At 42.5% G+C, this 16,779-nt stretch overlaps 1 pseudogene across 1 annotated transcript; it reads left to right on the top strand.

Moving 5' to 3' along the window:
* Nucleotides 1-12,927: 12,927 nt before the first annotated feature.
* On the top strand, nucleotides 12,928-16,379 carry LOC148376946 (uncharacterized; annotated as a pseudogene). The gene is made up of 2 exons (XR_015852492.1): nucleotides 12,928-13,155; nucleotides 14,822-16,379. The product of XR_015852492.1 is annotated as an uncharacterized LOC148376946 (transcript).
* Nucleotides 16,380-16,779: the final 400 nt, after the last annotated feature.

The following is a 16,779-nucleotide window of genomic DNA, read 5'->3' as shown; positions in this document are numbered from 1 at the left end:
GTCCGAAAGTGCAGCCGGAGATCCAAAAAGCGACGCTGCAGTTGCAGACCATGACGCATCCTAGAGACAGCGACCCGGTTAAGTGTGACACTACTGTACAACATGCCAAAACGGTTGAGGATTTGGAAAGTACAAGTACATTTTATTTTATCTCATGAAGGGCTCACTGGCCCTGAGGTATGGAAGCTCGAAAGTGCCAAAATTAAATTATTACAGGAAAAAAGAAAAAAAGAAAATGTGAGATATGACGAAAATGTGTAAAATATAATTTTTAAAATATGGTGTCATAAGAAACATGCACTTGAAATCTTTTAAAGGGACAGCGTGTATAAATTGACCCCAAGATGTCTCTGCACTGTGGAGTGCAACCGAAAAAAAAGTGTTTAACAGGATAAATAGAAGAGTCACAGTGCCCCACGTTGGGCGCCATTGAAATGTTGGGTAAATCGCAGGTTCGATAATCGAGAGGAAAGTCTTCTCATATGTGGATCAGGAAGACATGAACAAGCCTCGTGGGAGGGAGATAACTTTATTGTCTTGTCAATGAAGGTCTCATAGAAATCAGGACATGGCAATGCTTTTGAAGCTTCAATTGAGTACACCCCAAAAGGCGGTCCAATCTTCACGTATCAAGACAGGAATTCTGTTTTTCTCTGTTTGTCTCCCTATAAGGAGATAAGGAGATAGTTCTTCCAAACAACCTGAGGTCAGTTTATACAGAGACTTCCGTTCCTTGCACGAAATGATGTCAACACAACCTTTCTCACATGTGTAAGCAAGTCTTTCTGAATTTCTAAATGTCAGCAAATCTATTCTACAAATGCAAGACTATTTACCACAACATAGGCTTGGGGTCAGTGCGGTCTAGACAAGAATGATGTTAACAGAAAACCGCAAGAACTGAGACAAGGGCTGACGTCAGAGGAGGTGGCGAGTAGGTGGAGGCCACGTGAAGAGTCAGCACGCCCCATGGGGGGTGGCTGACGCGGGCAGAAGACAGAAGAATACTAACATTTTGGGGGGCAATTTTATATGATGAGGATTACGATCACGGGTGGCAGTAGCTCAGGAGGTAGAGCGATCGTTTTAGGATTAAGGGCTTGTCCGTGTAACATGTGGAAGTGTCCTTGGGTAAGACACTGAACTCCCAATAAGCAGGTTAGCGCCTTACATGGCTGCAAGGCCGCTATTGGGAAATGTGAAGCACAATGTAAAGCGCTTTGGGAAGTCATTGGCCCAATCCCATTTCTCTCACTCGGCCCTGAGAACCCTCCAGTGAGGTCCCTCGATAGAGGAGTGCCCTCCGCCGGTGGAGTGCAAAGTGGAGATGGTTTGGACAAGACTTGCAAGGTTCCACCCCTGTCCAGGAGATGGCGGTAACACGAATTGGCTGTAGACCTCAGTGACGTATTGGTCTACGTCACATGTAAACAACTCGAGTCTCAACCTGTAGTGTGTCAGTTGGAGAGTTTGTGCAACATTAAAAATTCCCGCTACTGCTGTGTTGTTACCGATTGCCTGAAAGCTCATCATCTTTTCCGTGTCTCCAATCAACGGAGGAGAAATATGCTATACTGAAGACAGTTTCGACGCTATGTAGTGCTGATTCATCTTTACAAGGTACGTACACTCATTAAAAAAATGACCCGTTCGGTCAAATACAGTAAGAGTTAACATACAATGCACGTTCACATAATACCCTATGTTTGTGTAGACATAAATGGCAATCTACTTATTAGTATCTTAATGCCATTTTATGACATATTGTAGGGGTCTTGAATCTGTGACATGACGAAACGTAAACAAACACAAGAACAGTCCACCTGACCCTTTAGCTTACATAATATCGTCACCAAACTTCCCTGTACAACCCAAAAACCTTAGTTCATAAGGAATTGAATTCAAAAGAGTTGTCATTGAATATAAAAAGGTAATTTCAACATTTTTTCATGATGCTTACATCACAGTTAAAGCGGTCTTTTTCTTTTCTATGCCCACATTTATGTCTAAATTGATTTGTTATTTATTGTGTTTCAGAGTGGCCGTCCCATAAGCGTGGACAGGTTGGACAGGAATGTTCCCGTCCTGTGCTTATGGTTGGATCTGGAGTCAGAACTCATTCAGGACTTAAGGTTGCGCAAAAAGGTCATGTGGGCCCTGCAGGAGCTGCTAAAGAGGGAACAGGGCCGTGGCTGGAGGTCCTGATCTACGTGTACTGGCTGGCCCACGCTCTGTCCTACCGTGCGGTGTCTCGGGTCTTCAGGGTTCCCAGGTCCACCATACAAAGAATTGTCCACAGTTCATATGGAATAAATTGCCCAAAAGCCATGTTTTAGGCTCTGGAAGTCAGACCCACATTTGCATCCTGTGCTTTTCTGCATTACTATTCAATAAACATCTTCATTTTGAGTAACACCTTGGTGGTTTATTTCATAATGATGTGAGATACTGTGTGTGAACGATGTGACTGTAGGACAGAAAACAACTACGAATCACTCCGGCTTAAATAATAGTTTACTTTCAGAAAAACAAACTCACATTGGGCCGAAATACACAATAGTAAATAAATAATGTGTCACAAATTGTAACAAAAATTTACCAAGACTTCCATAAAGCTGGAAAACACAAACTGGAACTTCATTGAGTTCTTAATAAAAAAAAATATTTTCCTTTTATAAAACAAGGGGAAACATTGCAGGGATGTCACTGTTCTGGAAATTTGTCCACGAGCTTCCCAAAAAGGACGGGAACCGCTCAGTTTTGGCCACAGTTTCTTCGAGCCTTTTCCTCGCTCCGGCAGACTCCGCCTTCAAAAAGTCAAGGAGTGTATCGTGCTTCCTTTTTTTTCTGGGTGATTTGGGGTTTGGCGCCCGATTAGAAGGTGCCAACGACGTGCCCGGTGGTGTGGATGGCGTGGTAGCTGTGATGGTGACCAGCTCTTCCACGGGACGTTCTACAGTGGCCTTTAGGTTGGATGGAAAAACAAGAATGACTTAATGCTGGTGTATTGTACAAAAACAATTGTGTATAGGATGCTCAGCAAGTTGATGTGAGACACGAAATTATAGGATGTGTTCTGGATAATTATTTGATCGTGAATAGATACATAAAATGGACATGTTATTCTTTTGGCTGGAAGAACTTTCTATTGGCCAGCATCACATAGGCTTTAGAATCGACTCCACATTTGGACAACATTTTGAGAAGGTAATTCGTTTACTTAATATGTGTTTACAGAGAAGGCAGTGAACTTTGTGATAGTCATTCATGTCAACTGTATTTCCACGTGAAATTCGGAGACATTACTCATAATGCACGATGAAAACTAATGCATTCTGATCTCACACGAAAGAATCATATTGTAAATAAAACAGGACACCCGAAATAGTGTGCAGTAAACAAGCGCGTATATCCAGAACGTTATTGTGACGATGCTGCTTTAGCAACTGGCCATGTAGATGTAAAAGCACTCGTTTAAGATAAAAACAGGTGTAACAGAGTTGAAATTTGATTGGTTTGAATGTTTTTTTGAATTCTCACCAAATCTGTGTTTTTGTTGTATTACTGCTAATATTCCGGTACCTCATTCAGTTGTGAAGTCATGGGCGTCTGCGACTGCTTTTTTAGTTTGGCACTTTATGGGCTTCAGCGCTTGCCGTAGCTTCAGTGAATTTGTAAGCGCTGAAGGTAAGCTGTGCCCAAAATCAGTTCGATAAAAAAATGCATATTTTGCTAGCTTTATGAGCTGCTTTCGCAAATTATTTTTGTATATAAAGATATATAAGTTGTGCTAAATGATGTATATTTAAAAAAGCACTAAACAAGAAGTAAAGCAATACAGCTCGAAACGACGATGCAACGTGTTTTGATGCAAACACGCCACGAGGTGCGGCCTGTTGAGTGATGACCCGTATTTTTGTATCTTTAATATTTTAGATAATTGCAGTCGTGAACGGAGGCCCCTGACTTTTGTATTGTTTTGTTTACTGAATGCAGGTACGTGGGACAGTTATGTTCATTGTTATTATTGAAGTCTCACTATTAATGTGCTCGCATGTTGTCTGCTGGCCGTAAGTCAGCCAATTTGTATCGAGCTGAAGATAATTGCAGTCGTGAACAGATGCCCCTGACTTGTGTATTGTTTTGTTTACTGAATGCAGGCAATAAACCCAGAGATTGTAAAACCTTGTGTCGTGCATGAAAGAGGGTCGCTACACAGGGATGGGCTGAACCGTGATTTTCTGCAGTTATCCATCCTACTTTACAGTTTGTAGCGTGAAGATTTTTATTGGGCATCTCCCTCGGTAGATTAGTGCACTTCGTAAAGTGGTGTAGTGACCCTCGTTCATGCACGACACAAGGTTTCACAGTCTCTGGGTTTATCGCCTGCATTCAGTAAACAAAACAATACAAAAGTCATGGGTGTCTGTTCACGACTGCAATTATCTTCAACGCTTGCAAAATAACTTCAACTACAGCAAGCAGACAACATGCGAGCACATTAATAATGAAACTTCGATAATAACAATGAACATAACTTTCCCACGTACCTGCATTCAGTCAACAAAACAATACAAAAGTCAGGGGCCTCCGTTCACGACTGCAATTATCTAAAATATTAAAGATACAAAAGAACAGGTCATCCATCACTCAACAGGCCGCACCCTCGTGGCGTGTTTGCATCAAAACACGTTGCATCTTCATTTCAAGCTGTATTACTTAACTTCTTATTTAGTGCTTTTTTAATATACATCATTTAGAACAACTTATATATCTTTATATACAAAAATAATTTCGAAAACAGCTCAAATGTCTAGCAAAATATGCATTTTTTTGATCCAACTGATATTGGGCACATCTTACCTTCAACGCTTACAAATTCACTGAAGCTACGGCAAGCGCTGAAGCCCATAAAGTACCAAACGAAAAAAAGAGTCGCAGACGCCCATGACTTAACAACTGAATGAGGTACCGGAATATTAACAGTAACACAACAAAAACACAGATTTGGTGAGAATTCAAAAACACATTCAAAACAATCAAATTTCAATTCTGTTACAGTGGCGATTTTGCAATGTTCATGTTTTAACGCGAAAATGCGATTTTCTATTGCATTTACGTCTAACCAAGATATCTCCATATATTTTGTTGCAAATACATGCGTAGTTGTGGAAAACGACTTACATTTGTGCGGTTCCTCTCCAGCCATGTGGATATTAAGAACTCGCAAAGCCTTCTGGGTAGTCACTTCGCTCCAAGTGAGGTAGCGACCTCCCTCGACCTGAAGTGGTTATGTCATGGGTTGAGGGCACTTCTCCCTCGGTCTTGAGAGTATCGGGACACATTCCATTTTCACGTGAACGCGCAAAATCGAGTGACTAGGGGAAATGGCGAGTGAAGAATGGGACGCAGCCATAGTCTTGCCCAAGGACACTTCAACTTTGAACTCAGAGGAGCCAGGAATCGGATCTGCGCCCTTCCATTTCCAAGACGAATACCTCCTCAACTGTTGCAATATGACAATTAGCTATATAAAAGGGGACTGAGCACACATCGTTTTAGCTAATAATTTGTGTCTATGTGTTTGGGAAGGACACTATGAGCTTTCTAAAATCTCATCTCATCTCATCTCATCAGCTACACCGCTTATCCTCAGTAGGGTCACGGGCGTGCTGGAGCCCATCCCAGCAATCATCGGGCAGTGGACACCCTGAACTGGTTGCCAGCCAATGGCAGGGCACACAGGTACAGACAACTCACTCGCTCATTCACACCTAGAAACAATTTCACCCGCCAATTCACCTGAAATGCATGTTTTTGGAATATGGGAGGAAACCGGAGTGCCCGGAGGAAACCCACGCAAGCACGAGGAGAACATACAAACTCCGCACAGAATGTCTGGAGCTGGATTTGAACCCACGCAGGAGGTTCCCAAGACATGAACTGTGCCGCACATGCGCTAACCACTGCGCCGCCGTGCTGCCCCGGTTTCTAAAATCAGTGTCTGAAATAAAATCTGTCTAGACGCCGGGGTCTGTCTCTTTCTGTCGGGCGTACAACTTACAAAACATCTCCCCCCCAGTGGCTGACACCTTACCAATCAGAAGCCTGCATTTGAATACCTTTGTGCTTCCGGACTTTCCCGAACGTTATGAGGTCGTTCATTTGCATATCATTTTCCAAAGTAGAACGCAAGAAAAACGAAGACGTGGTTAGCAATCGAGCTAAAACCTCAGACACGGAAGAAAGATTCAAAAGTAGCGAACAAAATGGATGACGCTCCAAAACGTAAAGGCAAGGCAAGTTTATTTTTATAGCGTAATTCATACACAAGGCAATTCCAATTGCTTTACAGAAATGGCAAAGAGAAAAACACACAATTAGAACATAGGAGAAAAGACAATGAAAATGTAAAATGTGTTTTTTAAAATGCATTCAAACCACAGATAAAAAAATCATCAAATCAATGAAAATAAAGTAAAAGTGAAGAGTGCAGATAAAACCCTTTCAGTTGTATGCACAGTTGAACAGAGCTGTTTTCAGCCTGGACTTCAACACAGTCAGAGTCTGTCTGACGTCATCAGGAAGACTATTCCAGAGTTGAGCTGCACGGAACCCTGTTTAGTCCTGGCTCTGAGCACCAGCAGAAAGCCTGTCCCTGAGGTTCTCAGGGTCCGAGATGGTTCCTATGGGACCGACGTGTCACAGATGTACTTTGGTGCTAGACCATGAAGAGACTCATACACCAGCAGAGCCTTTTTAAAGTCTATTCTCCGAGCGACAGGAAGCCAGTGCAGAGACTTGAGCACGGGACTGATGTGGTCCTACTTCCTGGTTCTAGTCGGGACCCGAGCAGCGGCGTTCTGGATGTTCTGCGGCTGTCTTACAGCTCGTTTAGAAAGTCCGGTCAGAAGGCCGTTACAGTAGTCTAACCGGCTAGAGATAAATCAATGAATAAGTTTCTCTAAGTCTGGTTTAGTAGAAGGCTGAGGATGTAATGGATTTCATGTTGCTGTTGAAGTTTAGGTCTGAGTCCATAACTACCCCGAGATTTCTAACCTGATTTTTAGCTTTTTAAACAAAGTGATTCCAGATGACTGACACTTTCTCTGGATTTTTGTGGGCCAAAAACAATGACTGGGTTGAACATATTGTGACAAGGAAATTGGACGTGACGCTCCAGGTTCACATTCGACAGTGAGGATAAAAGAAAACAAAGAAGATAAAGGTTATCATTTACACAATATTTACACAATAAATGTGGGCAGCGTGATGAAAGCTATTCCCACAGTACACTTGTGTTCCTGAACTTGGACTTGACTGGAGAATCTTTGACCGCAAACTGTACAAAAAAATGGTTTCTCATCCACATGGTTTTTCGTATGTCTTTTTAAGCTAACCTTATGCCTGAATTTTCGACCGCAAACTGAGCAAATAAAAAGTTTTTCACGAGTGTGGCTTGTGGTGTGGCTTCTTAAATGTGCTTTACTGATGAATTTTTTACCGCAGACCGAGCAGGCAAATGGTTTTTCACCAGTGTGAGTTCTTGTGTGGATATTTAAGGTACCTCTCTCAGTAAATTTATGACCACAAACTGAGCAGATAAAGGGTTTTTCACCAGTGTGGGTTCCTGCGTGTCTCGTTAAGTTCGTTTTCCTGCTGAATTTTTAACCGCAAACTGAACAGGAAAATGGTTTTTCACCGGTGTGGGTCATTGTGTGTACCCTTAAGCTTTCTTTCCAGTTAAAATTCTGCCCACAAATTGAGCAGGCAAAAGGATTTTCACCAGTGTGGGTTCTGGTGTGTACATTTAAGCTTTCTTTCCAGTTGAATTTTTCACCGCAAACTGAGCAGGCGAAAGGTTTTTCACCTGTATGGGTTCTGTTGTGGACTTTTAAGTACGATTTCCGCCTGAATTTTTGACCACAAACGGAGCAGGAAAAGGGTTTTTCACCGGTGTGGACAATGATATGGCGTTTCAAACTATGCTTGTGCCTAAACTTTTTTCCACACTGCAAACATTTGTAAGATCCGTTATCACCATCCGACTGTTGGTCGCCATCATGGTGTGCATCATCATCATCATCTGTTGTCTCGGAGCATCTGCTTGGAGAAACCGTCTCCTTGTTGTCTTCGTGTTGATCTTCGGCGGTTAAACGGGCCCCGGTCACCGGAAACCCTGTCAAATCTTCCTCCTTTTTGACATTGACATGGTTCTCCTTTTTGATATGATCAAGCTCGAAAACCTCCTCTTCTTTTTTTACGTCCACCGTCTCCAAATAATCATCTTCCTCTTTTTTAACGCCGGGCAACTTTGTTTCCTGTTCCCGAAGAAGACCGTTCTTTTCATTGACATCTGCGGGAGACAAGACACACGTGGTTTTGGAAAATATCAGGTCATCTACTGAGGGATTTTATATTTTATTTACTGTATTTTCCGCACTATAAGGCGCACCAGATGATAAGGCGCTACAATGGAAACGTGGGCAAAACAGTCAGATGGTTCAGTCCAACTGATTACCCCCTTAACATTCCCAAAGCTTGTAAAGACGCAAATACGTGTCGAGAACACGTGCGGATGCGGTGTCCGTACGATGTCACTCAAATGCATCCTTCCATCATTCGGAGGGTTAAAGTCTTGGAATTCAAGAAATGCCAACCATTCCTTAGTTTCTATTTTCTTTTTTGCTCGCAACTTTACTGTGCATATGACAATAAACACTTGGAATTGAGTTGAATTTAAAAATAGAGACTCCATTCCATCCATTACCTGCATTGCTTATCACCGAAACATCGATATCACTCTGAAACAAGATACTGGGAAAATATATAGCCGGAGTAGCTCACCGAAGTCGTTGTGTTCAATAATAAGTGGTAACCATGGTCCTCTTATAACCGTGAGTGTAGTAAATCCAGGAGAATAAAATATTTACAAATACAGAATGGTAAAACATGTTTCCTCTATGCCGGAGACAACCACACTTGCTATTGACATTCATCTTTTCGGCCGATTGCAGGCTTTGTTTCGCCTCTTTAACCTATGCCAGCCTGTAAATGATGAAAAGGATCCGCCCCCTTTACCTCCGAATAACTTTAGCCAATAGTGATCGATTCAACTGATGATTGACACATCTTTTTCGGCCAATCGCAGGCTTTGTTTTGCCGCTTTAGCCTATGCCAGCCTGTAAATGATAAAAAGGATCCGCCCCTTGACCTCCGAATAACTTTAGCCAATAGCGATCCATTCAACTGACGATCGACACATTGGTTAGCCAATGAAACGCCGGTAAATAAATCCCAGTATACACCGCGGACTACTTGGCGTTCGGGGGAAAATCGAGTCGGCGGCTGCAAGTTAGTTGCAAGACTTTGCGACTTGATATTGATTCATATATAAGGCGCACTGTATTATAAGGCGCATGGTCAGCTTTTGAAAAAAATAAAGGCTTTTAGGTGCGCCTTATAGTGCGGAAAATACGGTACTTGACTGTAAAGGATCTTATACAATTTTATACAAATTACGTTTGTTGAATGCAATGGGGATTTTTCACAGGGTAGGCTTGGGGTCAGTGCGGCCTAGACAAGAATGATGTTTACAGAAAACAGCGAGAACGGAGACAAGGGCTGACGCCGGAGGAGCCTGTGACCCGAGAAAGGAAACATTGTTCTGATAAGCTTTGTTGGTGTGAATTTTTTTTAGACGTGGCTGCGCCTTTCGGCGAGGCGGTGGTGAAGCTGGCACCTGACCCGCACCGTGGGAGGGACCTTTGTGACGCACCGGTCAGACGAGGTGGCGAGTAGGTGGAGGCCACGTGAAGAGTCAGCACGCCCCATGGGGGGTGGCCGACAGGCCGGGCTTGTGAAAAGACGTGGGCAGAAAACAGAAGCCGGAAGAAGAGATGGGAGATCAGATCGAGAACGAGAGGGAGGCTCGACGAAGACTAATTAGACAATAATTTGGCTGAATTTGATGGAATTCGCTTTGTTAGATACCTTAAGAAAATAAATCTGTCCCTGTGTGGGGAATGCTAGTCTCTTGTACATTTTTCCCTAAAGAAAGAAAGGAGCATGCATTGTTAGGAGAATGAAGTTTGTGTTTGGTTAATGGAGTCAGATTCGAACAATTTGCTAAACGCTACATTTGTAATGTGGTTTTATTCCCTAACATTACCCGTTCAGAAGCTGAGAGACATTATCCTCAATGAGCAAAGTGGTGGTAGTAAAGGACAGGGAAACGAATCAAGTAAGAATAGGCCCCTCGCTGATTATGGCAGAAAGGCCCCGAAAATTCGGAAAGAACATCACTCCGGAAAAAGTAAGCCAAGAATTATAAATCTGTAGACATCACTGACTACGCTGCAGATGTCAAAATGTCCATCTTATGAGGACAAAGAACAGAACTATGGCTCTTTGAGATGCAGGAGAGGCCATGAGTGACGGACTAAATGTTGCTATTATCCTACGTGGACTCTCAGAATCATGTAAGGCAAGGAGGCGGTGAAGTTGGCACCTGACTCGCCCCATGAGGGGGGCGGGGGCATTCGTGACACACCGGTCAGACTAGGTGGAGGGCACACCCCGACGTGTGAAAAAGACGGAAGAAGAGGGATGGGGGATCAGATCGGAGAATGAGAGGGACAATCGAAAAAGGAGGCTCGAGGAAGCCTCGAGCGACAATAATTCGGCTAATTGGATGGAATTTACTGCGATTGGCTGTCAACCAGTCCAGGGGGTCCCCTGCCCACTGACTGATGATTGCTGGGATGGGCTCCAGCACCCCCGCGACCCTATTGAGGATAAGTGGTGCAGACGATGGATGGATGATTAAACCGCAAGCTTAATTCCTATTTCTTCCGCATGGGAGTATATTAGATTTGGTCTCCACGCCAAATATGGACTATGATTTTAAGCATTTGTCTTGCAAAAGACTCGAATTAGTAAATAAGAATACATAAACTGTTGTAGAAATGAAAATGACTAACCGGCTCCGTTCGATGCTACTTGTGGCTCGTTGCTAATGCTAACTTGGTTTAGCCGTCCATCTTCTCGCTCGTTTTCTTCTCGAATCTCCTCTTTCAAATTTCCTTTCTGTCTCTCGCACATTTTAGACAACTTTTAAGCGCCTCGTTAACTCCTTTGCGGTGTTAAAAGGAGTTAAACGGAGTCAAATCATGCACACCACAGAAGCGAGTGATTGTGTCGTCCTTATCTTCTTCTCGGTTCTACATCCGTCTATTTGGCGCATTAGCGCCCTCTACCATAACATCTTCGCCAGCGTTACAATTTGATGTGTCATTGGCGAACGAAACGGCTTTGCAAGCCGACTCCCTTCGAAATCCTCTCCCTTTCTCTCTCTCTCTCTCTCTCTCTCTCTCTTTCTCTCTCTCTCTCTCTTTTCTTTTGACCTTATTTTATTTATTCACTTCCATTTTCTCTATATTACTCCGACAGTTTCCGTTCCCTTTCATTGAATGACTTTGTATTGATTTTTGGCTGTTTCATTTTCTTTGGAATGATGATATGTTCCATTTTTTTAAAAAAATAGAAAAAAAATAAACGCACAAAGACTTCAGAATATAACAGCTGTAGTTGGAAAACAATAAGTTTGGTCTTTAATGCTTTTTATGAAGCGCTTTTTATTTTTTGAATGTTTTTTTGTGTTAGGGAAAAAAAAACTTGATCACTAATGTAACGTTTAATAAATCATTCCAATGAGTTATCTGACTCCATTCACCAAACATAAAAACTTCATTCTCCTAACAATGCATGCTCCTTTCTTAATGAGAAAATGACCAAAGATAGCCGGCATTTTCACACAAGGCAGATTTATAAAAGAAAGAGGAAGGGAAAAGAAGAGAGAGGGGTGGACAAAGAAAAAAAAGAGGGAGAGGGAGAGAGCGTGAGAAACAAAAGATAAAAATTTATGAGAGGGGGGGAATACAAAGGGAGAGGATGAAAGGAATCCAAAGAAAAAATAGAAAGACAGAAGGAGAGAAAAGAGAAAAGACAGCGCGAAGGGTAGGAAGAGAGAAAGAGAAAAGAGTGAAAAGGAAAAAAGGAAATTAGAGCAAAAGAAGTTAAAAAGACACAGAGAGAGAAAGAGACAAAAAGCAACAAAGGAAGAGAAAAAGAGAGACAGGAGAGTGAAAGAGACAGAGACCGAGTGGGAGAAAAGGGGTGGAAAAGAGGGAGAGAGAGAGAGGGGGGGAAAGAAATTCAAGTACAGTGCCTCTCTCACGACTTCTCTTTTCATCTCTTTTGTTTCTCCTGCTCTCCCTCTCTGTCTTTTTTTGTCCCACCGTCTCTCCTTTTCTTTCACTCTCCGTGTCTCTCTTTTTCTCTTCCTTTCTTGCTCTTTGTCTCTTTCTCTCTTTTGAACTTCTTTTGCTCTAACTTCTTTTTTTCCTTTTCTCTCTTTTCTTTTTCTCTCTTCCTACCCTTCACGTTTTATTTTCTCGTTTCTCTCCTTCTGTCTTTTTTATTTCTCTTTGGATTTCTTTCTTCCTCTCCCTTTCTATTCCCCCTCTCTCACGATGTTTTATCTTTTTTGTTTCTCACGCTCTCTCCCTCCCTTTCTTTTTCTTTCTTTGTCTCGCCCTCTTTCCTTTTCCCTCCCTCTTTCTCTTATTTCTTGATCTCTCTTTTTCTTTCTCTTGAATCGACTCATCCGGCCCCTGACAGAATGTTTGTTTTATCTTGTGGCCCCCGAGTTCAAATAACTTTGACACCCCTGAAATAGAGTGAGCCTTAGAGCGAGAGAGAGAGCATTTCGAAGGGAGTGGGCTCATTAAACCGTTTCATTCACCAACAACACAGTCAGGGAGGACGGTGTCACGGTACGATGCTAGGGGGTGCTAAAGCACCAAATAGACGGATGCCAACCGAGAAGAAGAGAAGAACCATACCTCACCGCCGCCATTAGTCGTGTGCCGCCATTGTTTGCGGCCTCTTGGCTTTCCGCTCCAGTCGTGTGCACAATTTAACTCCATTTAACATCGTCAAAGAGTTAACGACGAGCTTTAAAGTTGTCTAAAATGTGCGAGAGACAGAAAGGACATTGGAAAGAGGAGCTTCAAAAAGCGACCGAGCGAGAAGATGGACGGCTAAAGCAAGTTAGCATTAGCAAGGAGCTACAAGTAGTCTCGAACGGAGCCGGTGAGTCATTTTCATTTCCTATCTTCTTATTTTCTTCTCTTTCAGTCTTTTGCGCGACAAATGTTGAAATCATACTCCATAGTTTTGATCTGTAAGGGGACACAGGTGGATGGTCTAGCTCCAGCTGGCGTTACACATTTATTTATTCATATATTTTTGTTTTTGTTGTTCTAATCTAATCTGCAAAATAAATGGCAAATGTCAGTCTCACGCGACACCATTTACTTGTTGCCATTAAGAGTGATTTATTGGACAAGGCTCATTCAATCCCTTTTAACATAAATAAAAATTAAAAATACAAATATATAATATACATATTAAAATCACAGTACACGCTTAACCCAGTCCCGCATAACGTAGCATACTTCATTTCGTTGCTTATGCTAACGGACGACTCACTCGTACTAATTCCTTTTTTGTCAACTTTACACAGGGATGTGATTTTTCCGCTAATTCGCGGAATTCCGCTTTTTTATCTCCAAAAATTTTTAAATTTTTGATTTTTTAATTGGTAAAAAACGAATTCGTCTCGAAAGCATTCCATTTTAGTGTTTCCGTAACTGAAATGAAACGTACTCGCGATTGGTTGAAGTCTCCGTGTTGACCAATAAACGCGCTTGTTATAAAAGCGTAGAAGTATGCCATTGTTCATTTCTCGCACGTTTTTGCCGAGTGTTTAAAGAAAGATGTCCGAGATCGAACGCAAAGATGCTCCGCGAGTTAAAGAAATTGCTAAGATCGTAAAAAACAAGTTTCGATCGGACTGGTTAGAGAAGGAATTATCTACAAATGTTGGTGAACCCGACGTGATCCAATGTAGCGAGCAGAGACGGGAGTCGTAGGCGGAGTGTCAAACAACGAAAGCTGCTTTAATGACATTTAAACTGGCAATAACAAAACAAACAGGAGAGTGGCTAGAACCGGCCGAATTAAGAGTCCCCCTAGGAACTCGCTAACTAAACAATGGTTCCGTGGGTGAATTATGTACAACCCACTACAGTACTTTCATTTATAGATAACATCTTCTGCTATAACAAAGACATTTGTGGTATGTTCTAATATGAGTTACTTTTCATTTGGTCATGATACAATTATTTGTTCATGAAATTTGAACTCTTCAACATGATTTATGTGTTAACTTAGTAATCACATGAGTTAGATATGATGATATTCTCAGTGATAGTTTTTAAAAGCAAAGGCAGTCCAATGTTTTTTTAATGTGACTGATTTTGAGTTGACTTCAACTGTAATTTGATATGGGATAGTTCAAAATACATTGAAAATGTATGCTGTTGTTTTGTCTATTTCTTTGTCATCTGAATGCATTGAAAGTACTTAAAAACACGGAAAACCCATGAGCTCCGGGGGGCTTCGCCCCACTTGTCCCCCCACCGGGGCACTGCCCTGGACCTAGCTGGGTGCCCGCGGCCCCCAGACCCCCGCCTAATTTTCAGATAATTTCACTTTGATCAAATCACATCCCTGAGAATGAGTCTGACACCCCTGATTTAAGTATTCAGAGTGTTTGTTTTGCAAAAATCCACAAAGTAGTGAACGAACAATAATCGAGGCTCGCCGGAGTTTTGTGAATTTGCTGTAAATCTTTTTTATTTTTTTGCGTGTGAAAAGACATTCTTCACATTCATGTGCGTTATGTGTCCTGCAGATGTCACTGTCGAGAATCTTCTTCCTCAAGCACAAGAGACGACGTTCCCTGGCGTGAAACCGGAGGAAGATGAGTTTTTAGAGACGTTTGTCATCAAAAAGGAGGAGGAGGATTTGGAGCGTGTTGACATTAGAAAGGAGCAAAAAGACTTTGAGCCTGATGACATCAAGAAAGAAGAGGAGGATGATTCTGAGCTGGTTGAGGTTAAAGAAGAGGAAGATTTAAGAGCGTTTCCGGTGACGGGGGCCTTTTTAACCTCCCAAGATCAACACGGGAACAAGGAGAAGGTGTCTCCGAGCTCCGCGAGAACAGATGATGACGACACGTCAGATAATGGCGAAAAACAGTTTGAGAACGATAATCACAAATGCTCGCGGTGCGAAAAGTCCTTTAGATACAAGTGCGGTTTGAAACGACATTCAATCGTCCACACTGGGGAAAAACCCTTTTCCTGCGCATTTTGTGCTCAGAAATTCCGTCATAAATCAAACTTAAAAACACACACAAGGACCCACACGGGTGAAAAACCGTTTGCCTGTTCAGTTTGTGGTCAAAACTTCGGCCTTAGATCAAACTTAAAAGAACACACAAGGACCCACACGGGTGAAAAACCCTTTTCCTGCTCAGTTTGTGGTCAGAAATTCAGTCATAAATCAAACTTAAAAACACACACAAGGACCCACACGGGTGAAAAACCTTTTGCCTGTTTAGTTTGTGGTCAAAAATTCAGCCAAATAACACACTTAAAAACGCACACAAGAACCCACACTGGTGAGAAACCCTTTTCCTGCTCTGTTTGTGGTCAGAGATTTGGTGATAAATCAAACCTAATATCCCACACTACAACCCACACGGGTGAAAAACCTTTTGCCTGCTCCATTTGTGGTAAAAAATTCAGCCGAAAGGACAATTTGACAAGTCACTCAAGAACCCACACTGGTGAGAAACCCTTTTCCTGCTCAATTTGTGGTCAGAGATTCTGTGATAAATCACACTTAAAAACACACACTACAACCCACACGGGTGAAAAACCTCACGCCTGCTCAGTTTGTGGTCAGAAATTTGGCCATAAATCACACTTAATAACACATACGAGGACCCACACTGGTGAAAAACCGTTTGCCTGTTCAGTTTGTGGTAAAAAATTCAGCCAGATAACACACTTAAAAACGCACACACGAACCCACACTGGTGAGAAACCTTTTTCCTGCTCAATTTGTGGTAAGAGATTCAGTGATAAATCAACCTTAATAACACACACTACAACCCACACAGGTGAAAAACCTTTCGCTTGCTCTGTTTGTGGTAAAAAATTCAGCCGAAAGGACAATTTGACAAGTCACACTAGAATCCACATTAGTGAAAAACCCTTTTCCTGCTCAATTTGTGGTCAGAGTTTCGGTGTTAAATTCCACTTAGAAAGACACACTACAACCCACGCGGGTGAAAAACCTTTCGCCTGCTCAGTTTGTGGTCAGAAATTCGGCCGTAAATCATACTTAAAAACACACACAATGACCCACACTGGCGAAAAACCTATTGCCTGTTCAGATTGTGGTAAAACATTCAGCCAAATAACACACTTAAAAACGCACAGAAGAACCCACACTGGTGAGAAGCCCTTTTCCTGCTCAGTTTGTGGTCAGAGATTCAGTGATAAATCACACTTAAAAACACACTCTACAACCCACACGGGTGAAAAACCTTTCACCTGCTCCGTTTGTGGTAAAAAATTCAGCCAAAAGGGCAATTGGACAAGACACACAAGAACCCACATTAGTGAAAAACCCTTAGCAAAACCCTCAGTAGGGTCGCGGGGGTGCTGGAGCCCATCCCGGCTACCTTCCGGCAGTGGGCAGGGGACACCCTCACCTGCTTGCCAGCCAGTCTCAGGGCACACGGGGACGGACGACTCACTCGCTCAGTCACACCTAGGGACAATTTGAACCGGCCAATTC

This window comes from Urocampus carinirostris, chromosome 1 (genome assembly GCF_059441175.1).
Source record: "Urocampus carinirostris isolate Australia breed hairy pipefish chromosome 1, RoL_Ucar_1.0, whole genome shotgun sequence".
Lineage (NCBI taxonomy): Eukaryota > Metazoa > Chordata > Actinopteri > Syngnathiformes > Syngnathidae > Urocampus > Urocampus carinirostris.
The sequence above is the reverse complement of the archived record's forward strand: the minus strand, read 5'-3'. Positions and strand labels throughout refer to the sequence as shown.